The sequence below is a fragment of the Lissotriton vulgaris genome, unplaced genomic scaffold, assembly GCF_964263255.1.
Source record: "Lissotriton vulgaris unplaced genomic scaffold, aLisVul1.2 SCAFFOLD_848, whole genome shotgun sequence".
Classification (NCBI taxonomy): domain Eukaryota; kingdom Metazoa; phylum Chordata; class Amphibia; order Caudata; family Salamandridae; genus Lissotriton; species Lissotriton vulgaris.
Window position 1 is genome coordinate 642,694 of NW_028245995.1, and position 23,093 is coordinate 665,786.

A 23,093-nucleotide genomic window follows, 5' to 3' on the forward strand; every position below is an offset into this window, starting at 1 on the left:
GCAGATTACGCTTTTTTTGGAATGGTGTAAATCCGTTCAGTAGTTGTTGAGAAAATTAAAGTTAAAGTCAATTATATATCTATAGGCGCGCACACGTGCGCGCACCCAAGCGGCTGCGCGTGAGCGGTATTTTTTTTGGCTGCGTGACGTCTGTTAACGTTCGATTCGAAGGAAATCAGGAAGTTTTGTCCGCCATTTTGTCACTGCGAGTAAATATATTGTTCATTTCAAAGCGTTGAAACATGGAAAGGGGAGAAGGTAGAGATTGTCTTCCTGCGTAGGTTTTCTCAGGGTGTGTAGTAAGGCCCTTAAACGCGAAAAGATATAATTTTTCTCTGAAAAAAAATACGGGGTGCGCGCACCCGGTCGCGCACACCTATTTACAAGAGTGTGAAAATGGAGGTAAATCAGAAGTTTGAGTGCTTAGATATAAGGTGGCTCTGAAAAGAGCCCTTGTGTTAATTGAGTGTTTTCTGCATTTATAAGTAAGTACAGATGCAGAGCCTGATGTTGCAGAGGAAGATTCTGTTTCCCTCATTCGTGAAATGAACACCGTCTCTCCTATAGACGTCTTGCATGTGGTATCGCAAGTTCTTGTGGTAAATAGAACCCATGCTATAATCTCTGAGGAACGCAGAAACAGATTTATTTACATGTCTCCTTGCTTTCTCAAATTGTGCACAATGGTGATTGGACCAATTCCATTTCTGTCTTTGGCATATATTGGAATATACCAAGGCAGATCGAGGAAAAAGTGTCATCAATTGTCGAAAGGTGTCTTTTAGAAGCATTTCCAGACCTACCCCAGTGATTGTGCCTAGATCGTTCCCACCACAGTGCACAATTATAAGGTCTGGTTCTGGGAGATGCATAAAAGTTTTCACCAATGGAATTAATTGGTGACATTTCAATCCTCTTTTGGAAATCCATGTTATGTGTACATTTGGTAAGCTGAGGTTGCAAATTCGTCTGCTTACTGCATATTTTTCACTCCAGTGAATATAACTGTGTCCTATTAGCCAGACCTTCATTTTCAAGGGATTTGTAGTCGTCCTCCGATCGGTTCTGGAAGTGGAATGGTAGTTAGAAGTTGAAATTTTAAATAAAGAAAAAGGAAGAGGCTGGGTGTGGTTAAAAAAATAAAAATGATTGGTTGATTGTAACAAGTGGAGAGTGAACAGGTCAATGTTTATGTTAAACGAAAAGTACTATTGGGTGTGAAAAAACAAGACATGTAACAGAGTTGTGGATTGGCAGGTGTTTCTGGAGGGAAAACAGTGTTCTTAGTTTGCTGTAGAACGTTGAGACATGAACTTTTGACCTCTGCCTTCAGCAAGGTGCAGAATGAGGTGTAACCATGGAAACAGCCGGAGATGGCAGTTGGTGATGGGTTCACTCTTTGGTGCCTCTGCATCTGAGTCTGTTCTCTGGTGGCTGGCGGACAACTGTTTGTTATTGTGGAGATGAAAGGGTGATAAGGAGAGAAATACGACATAGCGTCTGGCCTGTAGAAGCGTGCGAGCAGTGATTAACTCTGAGTGAAGCGGAACTGTGTCGGTGCTTAGTAACAGTAAAAAAAAAAATGTTAACAGTGGTATAACTGTCTTTACGGTGCGCGACCTACTAAGAAAGAGTTCACGGGCCGTATTTGGCTTGCAGGTTCTAGTATCAGTAAGTGAGGTCGAGAAAAGAAAATTTTCAGGACTTTATTTATGAAGGCCTTGCGCCACCGGTGCGTTACTTTTTCCCATTTTAAAAAATGAGGCACTGGCGGCGGAAGGTCTTCATAAATAAGGTCCTCCGTGTCTACAGTTAAGGTTATGTGGAACCCATGAATAGTTTTTCAATATGAAATCATTTCAGTTGAGATTATGGATTAAAAGAGAAACCGTGAATATTTGAAATGTTTATTTAGAAATGTACTATTTTAAAGGCAAATCATTATGTAATCTGAGTACAGAAATTGCAAAAAACACAGTAATTGGTATTGTCAGTAGTACATGGAATACAAACGCTATAGTTGAAGAAAAATGAATATAGTTGGAAAAAAACATTGTACAGTCTTATAAGGAAGTATATTATATTTTAATAAATGGAAGAAGGTTTCTGGCCTTTCAGTTTAGGAACGATATATGAAAATGCAAGTGGTTATACATCATTACTTTATGAATCAGCTGTCTAACAACACGAAATCATAATGTCCACTGTTAGTAAAGCAAATAGGTCTGTTCTTCAAAAGAAAATATGGAAAATAACGTGAAGAATATAGAAAACCAAAAGGAAATGAGGACGTCAATGGGTTGTTTGAGAGTTATTGAAGCATTGTTTAGGCAAAATAGGTAGCTTCTGCTTGTAACAGGAAATCAGTTTTATCATTTGAAATTATGTCAGCTATCCAATGGAAAAGAGTAAAGCAGTACTGATGATCTGTTATAATCGGAGCCTCTTTTACCATCAGAGGGCAGCTCGGTGGGTTTTCGATGTAGCTCGCTGTTAGGAAAGAGTTAACCGTCCATTGTGTAGGCAAAGTATGCAGCAAGTGCCTCTAACATGAAATCATTGTTATCATCTGAAAACATGTCAGCCATCCAATTGAGAAGATGAAAGGAGCATTCATGATCTGTCATTATTGGGGCGTCTTTTACCATCATAGGGCAGCTCGGTGGGTTTTCGATGTAGCTCTCTGTTAGGAAATCTTGCGCCGCTGCGAATATATTCCAATGACCCAGAACTCCTTGTATCGCTGCAAAGGCCATAAACCCTCCGTTGTAACAAAGCTGTTCATGATCAAGTAACGGATTCATGAGGTGATTGTAATTCGGTTCAGGAGGTACCAAATTGCAGAGACATAAATCCAGGGCCCACGTGAAATCACAGCTCAGGCAATGAAATACAGGCTGCACACAGGTGAAATACGAATATCAAAATGATAATCGATATGAAGTATTCAAAGTTGAGAGTGGTAAGGTGCCGTAGTATAGAAGCATTCTCTGTCGAAATAGTTCTAAGTGGCCCGGCTCGTTTGCGAAGGCAGGAGGGACATCCATTTTGAATTTCCCAAGATGGTACAGGAAACGGCGCAGCACCGCTGGTTGTATAGCAACTCCACAGAATTAGGTCGCCGTCTATGCAGTGGAGAGGAGCAGAATGACTTGATACATTTTCTAGGAGTCTAGTCACTTATATATTGCTTAGTGGTTATTAAAAAAGTAGCTTTTTTTGAACTGGAGGATGCGTTAAAAAATAAGGGAGTGATTTGAGGGAGTTGTAAAGCAAGGTCAATTTTTTTTACATCAATGCTGTTTTCTGTGAATGTTAGCTTAGTGAAAGATATGTGTGTGAGCAGATGCAACGTTCAGTTTTAAATGTGACAATGGCGGTCTCGTTCATGTCTTCCGATTCAAGGTCGGTATTCGCTGCCAAATACAAAGATTAAGAAACGCATGCGTGGGGTACATAGTGTGCATTCTTAAAGGAAAGCAAATGAAGGGTTATTTTTACCGCGTTAGCATTGTCGTTTAAAAAGTTATAGTGATTTCTATTATATGTGAAGAAAGTGTCACTGATGAAGACTGAAAATAAATCCTTATAAATGATACGGACTGGTGTATTTTAGAAAAGGTTTGTAACATTACATGAATTGTGGAAAAAAAATAATGTAATTGAAAGTGTATGGTTTGAAAATGAAAAGTAGAGGTTTATAGTTCATGTTTTGAAAGCAGTTCTAGAGGGTCAGATGAAAGTGTATGGTTTGAAAATGAAAAGTAGAGGTTTATAGTTCACGTTTTGAAAGCAGTTCTAGAGGGTCAGATGCATGATAGATTTATTAAAAATAGAACATGTTTTTAAATAGTATTTTGGAAAAAAGATGTGCCTTTATGTACTATTTACATTATGTGCCTGTTGCGTATTCTTTGAGTTTTAGTAATCCTGTGTCTTATAAGTTTTCTAGGGGCGGTTTGAGGTTCATGGTGGGTTTGGGCAGGGAGGGTAGGTTGGGGGTTTGTAATAGGGGGTTTGGCTGGGGTGGAGTGCGGAGTTTAGTGAAAAGTGAGGGGGGCGGGGAGTTACGGTGTTTGGTAATGGAGCAGAGTCAGAGGACGCCACATTTGTGTTATGGGCTGCCACGGAAATATGTATTTATTCTCAGAGGTTTATTATATTAAGGATATATATTAGCATGGTGGCTCTTGTCGTTTTGTGGTTCTGTGTATGTTTATAATGCTGGCTCTGTAGTTTTTGTTTATGGACCTTATTGCGACACACAGGGGACCTACGTTGCACAGTTGGAGATCAGAGACTTAGGAAATAAAACTTTATAATTGTAAGGGCTGTAAGCGATAGAAATCGCCCGTTCTCGGTGTAAAAAATATCACCGCTATTGGTGGTATTTTCTACGGTGTTAGTACTCGAAGAAGAATAGTAACATATATGTGAAATAAAATTATGTAATAGGCTCAGCATTTTACATTATCTTGGAAAACAAAAGTTGCTTTTACATAGCAATAAGTCTCTTATAATTAAGGGACGGAGTGTATATAGTGCTATTTAGTACTCTGCTATGTGATTGATGTCGAATATTTCATAAGAGGAGGCTTTAAAAGTTTTACGATAAACTCGTTTTCTAGGGAAGTGGGTGGAGTGTTCCGTGTAAATTGCAGAATAGAAACTAGTAAGAACCAATTGGAAGTGTTGTTTTAAAGTCACATGACTGCACATGTTTGTCTCGACGCGATAGGTGGGTGCGCGCACCCGGTCGCGCACTATAAGAAAGCGGCGAGAAAATATCAGCTAATATGCTCTTCAAGCTTGTTTTGGTACAAAGAGTTAGTTCTGAAAAGAACTTTTTTTTTTTTTTTTTTTGGAAACAAGTGTTATGATGCTTTTGATTTCTTAAAGTTGCGACGACATTTTTCAGTATGTCATACTATCCAAATAAAGTGAAGAAATTTAAATTTTCTTGAAGCATTTATGACTCTCAATTATTTGTTTAATTAGAGTAAAGCTTTGCTCTCCGTATACAAGAAGTTCTCCACAGTTCGTGCATTTCATGTGCACGTTCGCCAGATATGGTCTCAAGTCCATCTCAGCACTCGATGGAGATACAGGTCGTCCACCGGAAGATGTGTTGATTACTTCTGATGGTAATAGCGTGGTCTCCGTTTTTCTTGTCAAAGGTGGTCGCTCATTTTCATCGGATTCGGAAGATGAATGCGGAACGGTAGCCATTGTACCGAAGTCTTCGGGAAGATGTTCGACGTTGTTGTCTCTTGAGAGTAGAAAAGAAAGTGATGGTAGTGGGTGGAGTGCTGCGTGTAAATTCCAGAATAGAAACTACCAAGAACCAATTAGAAGTGTTGTTTAGAAGTCACATGACTTCACACGGGAGTGTCAGGTCCTGTACGCGATAGAAGGGTGCGCGCACCCGGTCTCGCACTAAAATAAAGCGGCGAAAAAACATCTTATAATATGCTCTTCGAGCATGTTTTGGTGGAAAGAGTTAGTTCTGAAAATAACTTTTTTTTTATTTTTTATTTTTTTGGAAACAAGTGTTTTGATGCATTTGATTTCTTAAAGTTGCTACGATATTTTTCAGTATGTCATACTATCCAAATAAAGTGAAGAAATTTAACTTTTCTTGAAGCATTTATGACTCTCAATTATTTGTTTAATTAGAGTAATGCTTTGCTCTCCGTATACAAGAAGTTCTCCACAGTTCGTGCATTTCATGTGCACGTTCGCCAGATATGGTCTCAAGTCCATCTCAGCACTCGATGGAGATACAGGTCGTCCACCGGAAGATGTGTTGATTACTTCTGATGGTAATAGCGTGGTCTCCGTTTTTCTTGTCAAAGGTGGTCGCTCATTTTCATCAGATTCGGAAGATGAATGCGGAACGGTAGCCATTGTACCGAAGTCTTCGGGAAGATGTTCGACGTTGTTGTCTCTTGAGAGTAGAAAAGAAAGTGATGGTAGTGGGTGGAGTGCTGCGTGTAAATTCCAGAATAGAAACTACCAAGAACCAATTAGAAGTGTTGTTTAGAAGTCACATGACTTCACACGGGAGTGTCAGGTCCTGTACGCGATAGAAGGGTGCGCGCACCCGGTCTCGCACTAAAATAAAGCGGCGAAAAAACATCTTATAATATGCTCTTCGAGCATGTTTTGGTGGAAAGAGTTAGTTCTGAAAAGAACTTTTTTTTTATTTTTTATTTTTTTGGAAACAAGTGTTTTGATGCATTTGATTTCTTAAAGTTGCTACGATATTTTTCAGTATGTCATACTATCCAAATAAAGTGAAGAAATTTAACTTTTCTTGGAGCATTTATGACTCTCAATTTTGTGTTTAATTAGAGTAAAGCTTTGCTCTCCGTATACAAGAAGTTCTCCACAGTTGTTGCATTTTATGTGCACCTTCGCCAGACATGGTTTGAAGTCCATTTTAGCACTCGATGGAGATACAGGTCGTCCACCGGAAGATGTGCTGATTACTTCTGATGGTAATAGCGTGGCCTCCGTTTTTCTTGTCAAAGGTGGTCGCTCATTTTCATCAGATTCGGAAGATGAATGCGGAACGGTAGCCATTGTACCGAAGTCTTCGGGAAGATGTTCGACGTTGTTGTCTCTTGAGAGTAGAAAAGAAAGTGATGGAAGTGGGTGGAGTGCTGTGTGTAAATTCCAGAATAGAAACTACCAAGAACCAATTAGAAGTGTTGTTTAGAAGTCACATGACTTCACATGCAAGTGTCAGGTCCTGTACGCGATAGGAGGGTGCGCGCACCCGGTCTCGCACTAAAATAAAGCTCCGAAAAAATATCTCATAATATGCTCTTGGAGCACGTTTTGGTAGAAAGAGTTAGTTCTGAAAAGAACTTTTTTTTTTTTTTTTTGGGGGGGGGGAAGAAGTGTTATAATGCTTTCGATTTCTTAAAGTTGCTACTAAATTTTTCAGTATGTAATAGTTTGAAAATGAAGTGAAGAAATTTATCTTTTCTTGGGGCATTTGTGACTGTCAATTTTGAGTTTAATAAGAACGAGGCTCTGCTCTCCATACAAAAGAATTTCTCCACACTTGTTGCATTTCATATGCACCTTCGCAAGATATGGTCTCAAGTCCATCTCAGCACTCGATGGAGATACAGGTCGTACACCAGAAGATGTGCTGGCCACCTCTGATGGTAATAGCGTGGCCAGGGCTCTTGTCGATGCTTTTGCATAATGCTCAGGATGCCTTTGTTTAACATGCCGCTGCATGGTGTGTGCAGAAAAGGAATATTTTTTATTTGGATTTCCCCTTGAGAGCTCTGAATTGCATATCGTGCAGGTTACTTTTGGCGCATTCACTTTCTTTTGATCTTCAGGATAAGTGAAAAATTGCCAAATGAAAGATTCCTTTTTTCTTCTTAACGGTGGTCGCTCATTTCCTTCAGATTCGGAAGATGAATCTGGTAGGGCAGCCATTTCAGCAAAGTCTTCCGGAAGATGCTCGACGTTGTTGTCTCTTGAGAGTAGAAAAGATTGTGAGGAAAGTGGGTGGAGTGCTTCGTGTATATTCCAGAACAGAAACTACTAATAACCAATTGGAAGTTTTGTTTTCAAGTCACATGACTTTACATGCGCTTCTCAGGACGTGTAGGCGGTGACACTATGTAGTTACGAACGTGATTACATACTTAGGAACTAGCATTCAAAAAAACTATGAAATTCACTGAAAAAAACATAGGTTTTACACACGTTATAGTTAGGAAGTAGCATTTGAAAAACCTATGAAATTCACTGAAAAAACCATAGGTTTGACACCAGTTATAGTTAGCTGGAAATTTTACTGACATAAAACCAATGAAATTCCACGTTATAGTTAGTTGGACTCACTATAACTTGCGCGTGTAATGCACTGCTGATGACATTACATATTACATCACTCATGACATGGTCAGTGACATCACTTATGACACCATTCAGTGAATGTGTGTCTTTCTAAAAAATAAATATGTTTTATATATGTATATGTAAAGGTCGAGGGAAGAATAAATGTTTAAATTATTGTCTTAATGAATGTTTTTTTCAAAAAGAAATTATTGGATAACTGGCTTATTAAGTGTACCTTAGTGAATACATATATTAGCGAGTAATGTTTAAATATTTGAATATATGTATCAGTGTTTCACTTTGTGAATAACTGGCTGCATGGATTGATGAGTACCTACATGTGTAGGTATTTGGGTTCTTAGATGTTTTTTTAGTATCAGTATGAGTGTTTCTATGGTTTCATGGGGGTATTACTAATCACATAGATGCATGAATGACTAACTCTCTTTTTGTATGTGTTTAGAAGACACCATATGTGCAGGACTGTATGGGTGGTTGAGTGTGTATAGTTTTATATGCAAATAAATGGATGTTCAATAGTTTATTTGCATGTGTGAGTATGTGTGTGAGTAACTTTTGGATGATTGTCGGTGTGTTACAGGATGTATAGGTGTATCACTACATATGATGAGTGAGTATATGTATGAGTGACTATATAGAACTGTTGGTAAATGAGAGAATGTGTATATAGATGGTGGAATTACTGAATTGGTTGTTGTAACTGGTATGGGTATCTCCATTTTTTTGAAAATGTTAATTTCTATTTTCCAATATGTGTTTTAAGGGTTACATTACACTTAAAGGAGGTCTGTCATCAGTGATGTCATAAGTGATGTCACTGACCATGTCATGAGTGATGTAATATGTAATGTCATCAGCAGTGCATTACACGCGCAGGTTATAGTGAGTCCAACTAACTATAACGTGGAATTTCATTGGTTTTATGTCAGTAAAATTTCCAGCTAACTATAACTGGTGTCAAACCTATGGTTTTTTCATTGAATAGATATATAGATACATAGTAACCTGTAAGTCACTCCTATGGCAGGCTTTGACAATCCTGGAGGCAGAGTGCTTGGTTTTATGTGAGAGGGTGCCCTAGCATGAGCTGTAGGATTACTGGAATATATATAATCATTTCAAGAACAGACCACCCGGCACTTCCGCTTTCTTTATCCGATTCTAGCAGGGGTTTTTTCATCACTACGATCGCCCTTAAAGCGAGGTTTCATTAATTTATTTTCCACCATTCTTCTATATTTTCTGCCATTATTTCTGTAGCTATAAGAATGACTCAGAAGTGATCTTTGACACAAATTTTACTTCTGGCCATTTTGAATGGTAATCAATAATTACAAGAGCAAAACGAGAAGACTCAGGTAAAATATTAAACGGACCAGAAATGTCAAAGGCAATTTTGTTCCACGGAACTTCAGGCCACACTACTGACTTAAGGGGTGGAACAACAACTTTCAACATCTTGTCTTTGTCACAACACTCATTGCATTCCCTAACCACACGATCTACAAACCTGTCCAAACCTGGCCACCAAAAATTCAACCTAATAAGACGCTTCATGGCAGAGATTCCAGGATGGGTTTTGTGCGCCAACTTGAGTATCAACTCCTGAACACCAACCGGTGGAACACACTTGTCACCTTTAAAAACCAAATTACCTTCACAGAACAATTCATCAGCAACATTAAAAAACGGCACAATATCTTCTCTGATATTGGATTTGCTGGGCCAACCTTCCAACAAGTATTTCCTCAATGTAATTAACTTATCATCCTCTTCCTGACACTTGAACCAAAACTGTTCAGTAATCTCTTGATACTGAGTATCAACAAAATCTTGCAAACTAGACACAAAGTCTACATCTTTACACCCACTTACACTGTCAACCAAACTAAGACAAGGAAGACGTGATAGGCAATCAGCCGTAACATTTTTCTTTCCAGGTATATATTCCACCGTAAAGCTATATTCCTGCAACTTAGATGTCAAACATGCAATCCTTGCTGTAGAATTCCATCCTCCTCCCACTGATAGAATATGGACAAGAGGCTTATGATCAGTTCTCAAAATTAATTTACTACCCCAAATGCAGATTCTATAATGTTCTATAGCCCACACACATGACAGTAACTCCCGCTCAATAACTGCATACCTGCGCTCTGTCTCACTCAGCGTCCTGGATGAAAAAGCCACATTCCACTTTGACACACCATCTGTTTGGGAAAGCACACATCCCAAACCGTACAAACTCGCATCCTGGTATTATACATTTTTTTCCCATCCTAAAGGGTCTTAAAGTTGGTGAATTGACAATGTCCTTTTTGATCTCAGAAAAAGCCTTTTCTTGCTCTGTGTCCCAAACAAATGCATTCTTTTGTCTCAAAAGTTTCCTCAAAGGCTCCATTTTAGTAGCAAAATTAGCAACAAATTTGCTGTAATACTCACACATGCCCGAAAAGGACAGAAGCTGTTCCTTAGTACTAGGAGCTGGGGCATTTATTTTGTTCTTTCAGGAAGTATTTTCTAGAGAAGGTTGTCCTTCTGTTTTGGTGTCAGACAATGGAGTACAATTGGTCTCATCAGAAATGCAGTCATTTTTACAGTATTGTAATATTAAACATGTTAGGACTTCTCTCTACGAACCGCATGAGAACGGTCAGGTCGAGCGATTCAACCGCGTGTTAAAGAACTTTATTGTGGATGCCATAAAGGAAAAGGGTAATTGGTTGAATATCCGCATAACTCCACACACCACCACGGAGGTTAGTCCATTCAAGTTACTTAAGGGAAAAGATCCAGCTTCTGTTATTTGTCCTTGGTGGTTCAAGGAGAAGTGTAAGGCTTTTTGTGAGGATGTTGTGGATTTCAAGCTTATTGCGGACAGAGTTGCTTCTAAACAGAATAAATCTGCTGTGTGGTATAACAAGAGGTGGAAGGCAAGAGAGCATGGTTTGGCTGTGGGAGATTGGGTCAAGAATCTGAAACCTTCTTTTGTTAGCAAGGGTGTGAGCAAATATGGTAGACCCATTCAGGTTAAGAATGTTTTCAAAAACTCTGTTATCACGCAAGATGGAAAGGTCTGGAATGTAAGCAAGGTTGCAAAGTGTCCTATCCAGTTTGGTGCGAATACTCATTCTTGTTCTCAGAATTTGTCCAATTCTGTACCAGATCAGTGTTCTAGGCCTTCTCCTGATACGATTGCCTCTAGGATCAAGGAAGATTCTCGAATTCGTAAGAGACCCATGTCTTTACGGGACTATGTATAATATGTTGCTTTTGTTGTTTATTATGTTTTTGTACATATGTTAATTTCCTTGTTTTTCCATTTTGTGGGGGAGATGTGTTACATCCTGCATTGTATTTCTTGCCTTTTATTCCTTCCCTTTAATGGCATGAGACCTGGTTCATTGTGTTCTAGTTCTCAGAACTTTCCTGGTGATGCATTCTGCATCCTTGAGTCAGTTGTACCTGGACTCTGAAGCTGCTTATATGATGCAGTGCTGCTGAATAAAGCTTCTTAAATTTGACCTGTTTCCTGGATTCCTACAGCTCCGCTACGAGTATTTTCCAGTTTGATGACAACATCCTAAAACAAAGTGGCCCAGTTCGCAAAGTAAAAAGAGATTTAGCTGAATAAAACGTCAAAACCAGCAATATTTTATTTAAATACAAGACTGGAGATTAACAGATAGTAGCAATGTAGAATAATGGCATTAAAAGAGATAAGCGTCTAAGTGTAAATATTAGTATTTTAAAAAAAAGAAAAACAATGTAAGAATGGCATTTTAAAAGATAGCAGGTTTTCAATTACAACAGTTTAAAAATATGGGTAGATTCGGTTTAAACGTAAAAATAATTAAATTCGTGGTTCAGTTAAGTCGTGGTTCAATAACTTAGTGGTTAGCATTTGGTCGTTGTTTAGCCTTCGTGGTTTAGACACCCGTGATTGCAGAGGTAGTTGTTTAATCTTACAACCCCCTGAGAGACCATGCAAAATGGAACTTCAGTTCTGCTACAGCAGCCTGTGTAAGGTGGTGCTTTCACCACTTACGAGATATAGGTTCACTATATCTATGTAATTCACTACACTCAAAACTTGATAAGTCACCCCTAATGCATGCCTCAACAATCCTCAATGCAAAAAGAACAATGGTTCAAGGGTGGCCTAATTAGGTCCAAGGACAAGAAAAAAGGTATTTTGTGGAGAGACTAAATCAATTAGGGAGCAGAGCATGTACGGCAACATGTGTCGTTTTAATCATTGCATTTTGAAAGTTGGTATTACACAAGTACGTTCAGGTGCTCACATGAGTGATAAGGTGCGTAACGTGAAAGTGAAAATACACGAAATATCACGTGGACAACAAAAAGAAATCCACAAAAATATATACAATGGGGGGATTTTCATTGGGGGGGTCGACGACGTTTCGATCTTTATTGAGTCAAGATCATCATCAGGACAGGGTGAGCAGTCTGAAACTAGAGTAAAAGTAAGCTTATATTAGCACTGCGCCCTACTGGATATTTGATTAATACAGTGCCTGTGTGCTCCCAGTGGCAGGATAATACCAGTTGGCATGCATACTGCTTATTATGGAATCTTAATTACTAAATAGTCCCGGGTGGTGGGGAACCAGGGGACTGCAGCTGAGGCATGCATGAGCGCTTGGGGTACTAATAACTTATAGGGTAAACATCGCACTAGGCGCCGCGTTGCGTACCTGCACTTACTATTTTAAGGATGCAGGTAAATGGAGAGGAGGAGTGTCTGGTGCACTCTCTGTTGGTTTCAAGGGGTTCAGTATCTCAGTGGCCTGGTTATAGCATCACTCGAAGTGGGAGAGGATGTGGGGTGAGCAAAAGGCAAGAAGCCAAACCCACTTGGCCGGCCTAATCTGGGTATTAACGGTGTGAATTAGCTTCTTACTTGCTGGTTAATTGGAGTTGGGGATCCTCCACATCTAGTCATACGTTCCAGGTGCTCGTTAAAACTCAGTCTAGGAGAGAGTAATTAATCAGTGTCCAAACTTGGTGCTAGTTAGAGAGAAATTTTAAATTGTGCACCATGCTTACTTGGGTACATAATGAAGGGAGTATACGTGGTTTTGAAAGTGGGATCAGTTGTTTGAGTCGGGTCCTAAGAACAAGGGTACAGGAATTATCGACTGTTTAAACAAGGTACAACCTCAATGGGAGCTGCTATCGGTTTAGGATACAAATCAATGTGTCCACGTGGACGCTTGACAGTTAATTGAAGCGTGGACTAAAGTAAGGCACAGAAGGCACAGAAATAACTAACTAAGTTGTCCTCCTCTCGTCAGAGCCATTCTGTAAGCGCCATGAGAATCTTTGGACGTGATATGTGCGCATTACAAATGCCTTTGACTTGACTTGACTTGAAATAGTTACCAATTAGATTCCTAGACTCGCGCCTTGGGTCGGGATCTGCAATGAAAACTGGCGGGAATTATGAAGTAAAGCGGGGGACCTCAGCCTACATTAAGTTCAAGGTGCAGATTCGAGCGGTAGTGCAGGTGCACTTACTGAATCGCCGTGCTCCGGGGCAGCAATGGACTTCCTGGTCCTCGCTGCAGTCTTTTAGAGTGATGTCAATGCGTTTGGAGGCAGGGGAGACGGGCAGGGGAGACGGGCCACAGTGATATCTGCTTCCGGGAGTGTGTAATCGTACGCGCATGCGCTTTGGGTCCGCGCACATCACTGGAGTTGGCTTGGGGAGCTTCCGGGAGTGTGTAATCGTACGCGCATGTGCTTTGGGTCCACGCACGTCACTGGAGTGGGCTTGGGGAGCTCGAGGGACACTAGCTCTATGGCGCATGACTTCTAACACCCTCGGTGCTGGTTGTCAATTTCTACCATTAGTGCTAATAATTACAGAGTACATCATTTCAAATGCGGGCTTGGGAGTAGCCCTTATTACGCGAAGTTTCCCCTTATCCGGTACCTCATATTATTGCTAATATTTACAGTCTGCATCAATTCAATTGCAGGTTTGAGAGCAGCCCTTGTTCCATGGGGTTAGCAATTCTAGTTACACAGAGTTAGCAACTCTTCTGTAGGGATACATTTGGTTACAGCGCGCATGTACTACGGGGTTGAGTGAACACATAGTGGATCCGTAGCTTACATAAGAACCCCTTGCAGGCTCTGTGATGTCTTTACAGGGTTAGCACGCATTGTAAAAATTGTCATGTCTGTACAAGATTAACACAAAATGTAACAATTGTCATTGCGAGCCTCACCAAGTTGATCATATGTGTGGGGAAGTTGACAATCCTGAAGGTAGGGTGCTGGGTTTTCTGTGAAAGGGTGCCCCTGCATGAGCAGGGCCCCTCTGCAGTTTTCTGAAACCATTCTCCCGGGTTGTCAGTGACGCAGCCGGACATATAGGTAGAGGTGCGTTATAACCTTGCTGCAAATGCTATCTCGAAAACGACTACAACGAAGTATGTCATGTTTGGTGTCAAACACCTTGGAATCATACCTACACACCAGTACCTGGTGTGGAAGGTATGATTTCTCCCCTCAGAACCAAGAATCTGGGGTACCTAAGTCTACCGGTACCAACTTTCTCGATCCTTACAGCACAAAATGGACGCTGCCAGCCATAGACACAAGTCTGTTCTAATGCTGCTGTGCGGTGCTCACGCAGAGGAAGGTTGGACAATAGATATCCTGTCACAAGGAGCTGTGACTGTAGGAGAGTAGGGTCTGCTTCCTATGGTTACCCCCACTTTTTGCTGTGGTTCACTGTTTTTTAGACTTTAGTCTGGCTGTGGCCCTGCTAATCAGGCCCACAGCCTGGCTGTTCTCTCTCTAAATTCATACCATGTACTTTAGGTACATACCAGATTGAGACCCTCTGGGTGAGTAGTGCGCTATACAAATTTTTCCTTGACTTGACTTGACTTGACTAGCATGAGCTGAGCCCCTCTGCAGCTTTCAGAACAATCTCCTTATAGCTGTTCTATGATATAGACATACCATATACTCTTAAGTGAATTATAATGCTCGCGGTTAATGCTAACTTTGGTTTGGATTTATCAAAACATGTCATGTAAGGTGTCAAAGACTTTGGAATACTACCCCCCCTGCCAGTCCTGGCAGCGGGGGTAGCATTCTACCCTTCTAGAGGGAGAAGACATGTAGTTACTGGTAAACCCTGTTAAAGTTAAACAGAGTCTCAGCATCACAAAATGGATGCTGCTGCCACAGACACGAGTCTGCCCTCCTACTGCTGGGAGTCCTTCCAGCAAAGGGAGGCTTGGACAATAGGTTTCCTGTCCAGGGAGGTTCTAGCACCTCCCCAGACGGGCTTTAGTGTATTGGGGCAGGGAGGGCTGCGTTCAGCGAATTCTTCCCAGACACTACCTGGGGCACACAAGGTGCTCCATGAATTTCCCAGTTCAAACCGGATGCTGGAGCACTCAGCCCCAGCTCTGGTGCAAAACTGGACAAAGGGGAAGGGGTGTAACCACCCCCTTCCCAGGTCCACCCACAGGAGGGACCTTAAAGTTAGTCCAACCCCTAAACTTACTATAAGAATAGACCCCCCTGTCCCTAGGATTTTATATTACCCTGGACAAAACTCTGATACATAATTCCTGGACCTTTGACATTCCATATCGACTGCAAGATGGAAGAAATCTCCCTTGTGGTCAAGGAGTGAACACCTTGTCCAAACAGGCACCAACAGAATCTTTGTCGGTCTGCATTTTTGAGGCTCCTGCTGGATCGCAAAGAATCTGCGACACAGGACATAGACTTCCAGACATCTCTTATGCTGACCTGCGCTCCCAGCAAAGCTGAGACCTGCAGCGGACATGAGAGATGTGGGACCAGAACTCCTGGGCATCCTGCATTTTTGCAACTGCACCAACTTCCCAAGGTATCCCGAAGTTGTGCATTGGAGTATTTGAAGCCCCTGCCCGAGCACCTTTTGCATCGAAGCTCAGAGGTCTACACTCCACAAGTGTTGTGTGGGCACGCTTTGTGCATTTCTGCTTAAGGTCCCTTTGTGGTTCCTAGTCCGTTGGCTAGTGAGCCCCCACAAAGGGCCATCTTTGATTTCTTGAGCTTTCCTGGTTGCTCCAGACTTGTTCCCACTCCACTCTAAAGGAGGAGTCCCTCAGACCTTGACGGTCTGCACCGAAGCCAATCTCAACATCTTGCATGGGTTGTCGTTGCCAAGGCTTGTTGGTTCCAACACAGATTCTGATACCGCAGTTAACTAGATCCTTTCTAAAGCAGCTTGAATCCAGCTCTCGGTCATTGTTGATGCATCCTGATCCTCGTGGCTGACGAGACAAGCTTTACCTTCTCACCTGAAATCACCCGACAATGGCTGGCATCTTCTCCCCGCCATCCAGGTCACTGACTAGTGACCCAAACTCTGTCCCCTCTGCTTTCAGGTTATTCACATCTCTGATCCACCCTTGGATCCACCCAGACACTTTTCCTCTAGTCGCCTGCAGCCTTTCATCGCAGCGCTCCATTGGGATCAACGACAAAACCCGACCAAAAGACACCTATGCACCCGGCTTCCCTTGGTGAGGTAACACGAGTACTCTAGTGCTCCCGTGGGTCTTGATTCTCGAAGTGTCCTAGTCTAAAAGGTTCCATCGTAGTTCACCTAGAAGTGCCCTTAATCTTTAAAATTATAACTTGTTTGTTCTCCATAGAAAGTCAATGGTGATCCGCGGCTGTGTTTAGACACTGCACACGTCCCCTGTGGGCCTTCTGCATCCTAACCTTTAGTGATTCTAGGCAGCCCCAGCGGTTCGACAGGCCCTAGGCCTACTGTCTAACTCACACGTGGTTCTTATACCACTATTTTAGTATATGGTTTGGGAGGCCCCTAGGGCATAACGTATACTGTGGAACTTATCTTTGCTGATTAAGTTTTGCAGCATGAATCTTTCTGGATTCACTATGCTGTGCATTATTCTGTGGTCAAGTGGTTGGATCCGGAATCGTAGTCTTTTTTTTCTTTTTTTCTTAGCCCAGGTGGGCGTCGACGTCCAACCTTTTGGTGTACTTCCTGTAATATCGCCACGCTTCCTGCGGAAGCTCCCACCTTGAGGCGCCATCTTCAGATTCTTTTTTCCGCCGTTGGGTCTGGATCGTCGCCGAGAGGCTCCAGAGTTTTTTGGAGAAAAGATGAGGAAAAAGGCAAAACTTTCACAGAAAAGATTGGAGAAGATACCGAAGAACAAGATCACCAAGCCGGGATGACGAAGAAGGAGGAGAACTTTGAGATCTTCGACGTCCAATGGAGAATGCGCACACAGGGGGCCCCCAGAGTGCAGGAATGAACAAAACACCCTTTAAATTCTGCCGTAACTGCCACCACAAATACACGCAGAAGGACCAGCACCCGGTCTGCAACCTCTGCTTACCGGTCGACCACGAGACCAAGGATTGCAACGCCTCCTCCGCCTTCACCCCGAAGACACTCAGGGTTAGAGAGAGACAGAGGAGAGCCAACTACAACATGCAAGGCAAAGCCCAACCTCTGTTGCTTCGGGACCTGGGCCTCTCCAGCGACGAAGAGGACAACATCACCGAGGGACCAGATGACTACACGGTGTCAGGGTTTTGCAAATTGCATCTACCTATGTTCCTAAATCTGGGAATAGGGCTAAGACAATAGTGAAGCCCTGTCGGGTTAATGTTTGGTACCCGTGTATTACTAAATAGGTTCCTTTCAGTACTATGTAAATAAGTTCAGGAAAAAGTGAGTGTAACTGTTCCTCCCAAGATGGCCACCGCTGTGGCCATAGAAGCAAACCTCGAGCTAGGGTGTGAGGGCTAGTTGATGTGTGCCTCGCACAGTTTTCAAACTGAGCACTTCAACTGTTCGGGTTCCTGAGGTGGCTGCTAGTGTTCGAGGCTCCGTGTCTATATTCATGACAGGAGTTATCAGAGTCAGTTTAGTAATCTCCTTGAGTCCGCTCGAAGTGGCTACTTGCCGAGAGAGTGGAATATCCTAAAAAGTCCTATTTAGGGTAGTTATCATTAGTTGTAAATAGTCCCTGTAGGAAAGATATTTTCTCCTGCAAACCTTCTGTCGGCTGCTGTGGCTGTGACTACTCGCTGCTTATCCGCTGCCGTCGTGGGAGCAAGGTTCGCTCTGCTGAAGTTCGACAGGATATCTCAGCGAAAGGTTCCACGGACTCCATTGACTTATTGCAGTGCGCCTTGAGAGAAACAGTAAGCCAGCGGCTTTTCCCCTTTGCCAGCAAACAATAGACTGAGTAACAATTCCCTTCTTGCGCTTTCCCTGCTTTTCCCTTTCCCCCTTCTTGCCTCCCTTGTACCTTTTTGCGCGCAGAAGACAACTCAGCAGTGAGACTCCTTTGAGTCACATGTTCGCACCGAGACTCTACCAGAACCCCAGTTGGGGCAAGTACAGAGAGCTTACAGGTAACTAGAGTGAGTATTAGTTGAGAAGGTCGCAGACTATTAGCAAGAACCCACAGTAATGTTAGTTTTTATCTCACAGGCATGAAGCTCCAGAATGTTACTACACACCCACATGAAGAGTAGCAATACATTTGGGAACCACTGGTAGGATAAGATTTGAATATTTTATAGGGAGAGAATATTGGTAGGTGGTTGGTGTTGTTTATTCTTTCCCCCTTATTCTGTGTATTAGGCACCTACAGTAACCGACGCAAAAGCCAAGACTGAGCTACCATATCGGTGAGGGTGCCAGAAGTTCTCAAGGTTTCTCTTCTCTGTCCACTTCCCCTTTTCCCTTCTGCTGGTGGACTTGCCCTTGTGGCGAAGACACTGGTGGGAGGGCGATTGGGTCAAGCATCTTACTGCCTCTGCGAAGTTATTGGAGCCTTCTGACACACGGTCGTAGAGACCAATAAGAAGGCATCTAAAGAGGTAGGAGAGACGTCGACCCCTAAGCCCCTGACAGACTCTCAAAAGCCCGATCAGGACTCTCGAAAAACAGAGTCTAAGTCATCGAAGGGAGCACTGGTGCCAAAAACCTCCATGGCCGCAGCTGCATCCAAGGACAAACAGCCCAGTGGATCCTTAGAGAAGGACTCCCAGGAGGGGAAGACTGGCGAAAAGCTGAGGTCGTTGAAGCTCATCCCCGAAAAGGACCGCTCGACTTCGAAGGAGAAGGATCCGAAGGTCGCTTCGACGTCGACGACTAAGTCAAAGAGATCGGCCGAAACGCTCAATGCCAAGCATGCCGCCGAAATGGAGAGAAAAAAGAGAAGGCTTAAGGCCGAAATGGAGAACATCCTGCAAAGAAAAAAAGAGTTTGACGAGAAAATGGAGAGGTTTACGATTACGTCGAAGGCGCTGACGAAGATCGTCGAAATAGAAGAGGAAGAGGAGTTTGACGCCGAAGAGCCACCGAAAACTCCCGAGCCCCAGGAACACCTCGATGAAGAGGGCCTATACTATGAAGAAGAAGGCGACGATGACAGGCGAACGACTTTCGGCTCGGTATCCTCGATGACACAAGACCTGGAATGGCAGGACATCGACTCAGAAAATCTGGAAGAGCCCGCGGAGACTTATCCTTCGAGGCCATCGCCACCAGATGACATTGGGGCCTATAACATGGTCATCAAGAACGTGGCAGCAGCCTATGGAGTCAAATTGGAAGAGGAAAAGCCTAAGGCATGTTTCCTTTTGGAGCCCCTGCTCCCCACTCAAACAAAGAGTCAGTTCCTCCCCATGCTTCCGAGTGTCATGGACCAAAGGAGGGAGGTGTTCAAGGACCCAGCAACCTGAAGGTCTGTGACACAGAGGCCTGAGAAAAAATACAAACACTCTTCTCAGGATCCTCCCTACATCCAGGGATCGGTCACAGTGGACTCCATTATTGCGGCAACTGCCAGAAAGAGGGCTAACATCCCAACAACATCAGGCCCACCACCAGACAAAGAAAGCAGGAGAATGGACCTGACTGGGAGGAAATAGAGAGAAATGCAGCAGTACACTGCGCATGGCAAACTCAAATGCCCTACTGAACAGACACCAGTATCAGCACTGGGACGAAATGGGGCAACTACTCAAGCACCTTCCAGAGGAATACCAACAAAGAATAAATTCAATGAACGAGAGAGAAAGGGTCAGAAAGCCACTCTTGTACCCCTTACAAATAATATATATACCAATCAACATAAGAGTGTCAACAAATATGAGAAACAGAAGCAAAAGCAAAAGGGTTCAAGGTGTCATAGATTTGCGAACACCAGAATGGATACCCAGTTAGTAGGAAGGTGAGATACACGTGCTCAGTGTGAACTAAAAGGACCCTCAGGCCCCAACTGAAAGTTGGTAGCCAGTTGTCTTCATTGGGTCCCAGATAGTAGGAAAGTAATCCGAATTGGTGATTAGAGTGAATTAAAAAGAGTGTGGACTACTCCTCAAACTGAAACAATTCTTTTTAATAAGAGGGTAGCTCTAACTCTATTACAACCAGTGAAACAAAGCGGACTGATAAGTGGTTGTGTTAATTTGAACCATAAAGTCCTAATAGTAGAGAAAAATAGAAAGAAATATGGTCAACATGTTTCTGCTAACAAGCCCAAAGTCAGCTTAGCATTCGTCAGGACCAAAAAGGTAATTCTCACTCCATGGTGGGCACACGCTAAGGTGTCCAAACCTATGGTGTGGGAAGAGAAACTATTACAACCTGATCTGTAAAAGTTCATGTAGGGAGTTCTTCCAATGGCCTCTCCGCATTTTGGGAGACCAGTAAATCTGAAATGTAGAAATACAAACATATATAACTTATGAGCCCTCATTATGGGTGTTTAGACATTTTCTAGTTATAAACACATCTATACACGTGTATGCATGCTATATAACCTCATAAATTAATCTTCTGTGGTTACAAAAACTGTCCATTGAAAATTAAAGACTGTCACAATATTCATGGCTTTATATTCAAGGCCCACTCTTGTTAGCCTATGGCTAACGTGTAATAAAATTCTGTACACGTTGTTACTTGTTTCTGGGCGACTCCTCGCCGTCCAACCTACAGTGTCCACATCCGCCGCCCGGAGCTACAAGCGGGCCGCATAGGACGTGGTTAATACGTGAGAGAAAACGTAAGAAAAAACGTAACTAACGCGGCTTGCGGTCACGTGGCTGACGTCTTCCCTTCGAGATCTTAAAGGGGCCTCTCTATTTACTTGCGAGGTCGTCAATAATATAAGTAAATAAGCATCAGTATCGGGCATAAAATAATATCAACGGGTTGTGATACCCGAAAGAAAACTGTATAACCATGGCAAGCTGATATTAAGCTTATCAACCGAACCCACTTCAGAATGATGTTATCAATAGACATAAACAAGTCGCCAAAGATAATTAAGCTGCACTAGTCATAGCACCTAGTAGTAACAAAAAGCTTTTAATCAGTCTTATTATTTTCTTTTAAGACAACTCAATAGTTAAAGGCTGTATAATAGCTGTTTCTTAAAGGCAAAAAAGATGGAATAGCTCCATCTGGGACAAATTTCTCATGTTAAATGAAAGAGTTTTTCGGGCTGGGAATAACAACAAAGGGAGCACACCATCATCTCCGCATAACCGAACCCCACGGAATGTCATCATTAAGGCCCTGTGTGTGTGTCGAAAGGCGATATATCCATTTTTGTTCCTTCTCAAAAAGGCTCCCTTCATTGTTAGAATTCATTTGTTCTATTACTACCCACCTTACATCATTGGGACAGTGGCCATGTTCAAGGAAATGGGTGGTTAATTTAGTGGTGTTCCTACCACACCTCACATTACTGCGGTGTTCACCAATACGCATTTTAATCTTCCTGGTGGTCATTCCCACGTATCTAAGACCACAGGGACAAGTAATCAAGTAGATGGCATTACTTGAATTACAATTGGTGTGACCTCTCAATTGCCATTCTTTACCCTCTTCTAAATGTAAAACTTTCGTTGTTGTCGTGAGGTGGCAAACGCTGCACCCCCCACAAGGGAAATGGCCCGTGACAGGTGGTAGGCCCCATACATTCAATACAGTTTGTTTATGTATTGTCTGATCAATTCTGGGGCGAGTATGCACGAGAGCATCACGCAGACTTCTTTCTCGTTTGTAAGAGAATAGCGGTTTTTGCCATTTCCGACCATTACTTGTCAGAATGTGCCAATGCTTCCCAATGCAGCGACTCACAGCATTGGAGATATTGCTGTAAGTCGTTACACAGGTTAGTGGGACTTCAGTTTCAGTCTCTTTGTTATGATCTTCCAATAGAGCCTCCCTGTTGTTATTTCTCGCTCTCTATCGGCTTTTTTGTAATATTTTCTTAGGGTAGCCTCTCTGTAATAGCGTGGTGTTTAGATCTTCTGCTTGGGTATTGAAGTCATTGAGACTACTACAATTTCTACGAACTCGTAGATATTGGCCGAAGGGTAGATTTTCCCGTAACGGGCGCGGATGGAAACTGGAAAAATGAAAAAGGTTGTTTTTACTGGTAGGTTTGTAGTAAGTTTTACTCGTTAGATGGTCACCTTCCCTAGTTAAAGTGACATCCAGAAAGACAATGGAATTGGGGTCATATTGATGAGTGAATCTGAGATGGGGATTGCAGGTGTTCACCCAGTCAAAAAAGGCTGGAAGACTGTCCTCAGATCCTTTCCAAATTAAAAGCACATCATCAATGTACCTCTGCCACAGGATAACATTGAGAGCGTAGGGGTTGGTAGTGGTCAGGATATGCGTCTTCTCGAAGTTGTGAACATACAACCCTGCAATGCTTAGGGCAAAAGTGCTGCCCATTGAAGTACCAGTCTTCTGCAAATAGATGGTATCTTTATATTGAAAAAAATTGCGTTTAAGGGCTAAAGTAGCGCAATCAATGACAAAAGTCTTGGAGGTGGTAAACGTCCAAGTGGTCTGCTCAAGGACATCGGGCAGTACCTTCAAGGTTGCATCCTGCGGGATGCAGGTGTATAAACTTTCGATGTCTAGGGAGACCAAATAACATGGCTCCTCTGGTAGTTGCACATTAAGTAACATTGAAAGAAGACTTTTGGTATCCTTGATATAGGTGCTGGTGGATTGTACCAATGGCTTGAAGAAAAAGACACAATATTTGGAGAGTGGCTCCAACTGGGAACCAATCCCCGACACTATCGGTCTTCCCGGAGGTGGAACACGATTTTTATGGGTTTTGGGAAGCGTGTAAAAA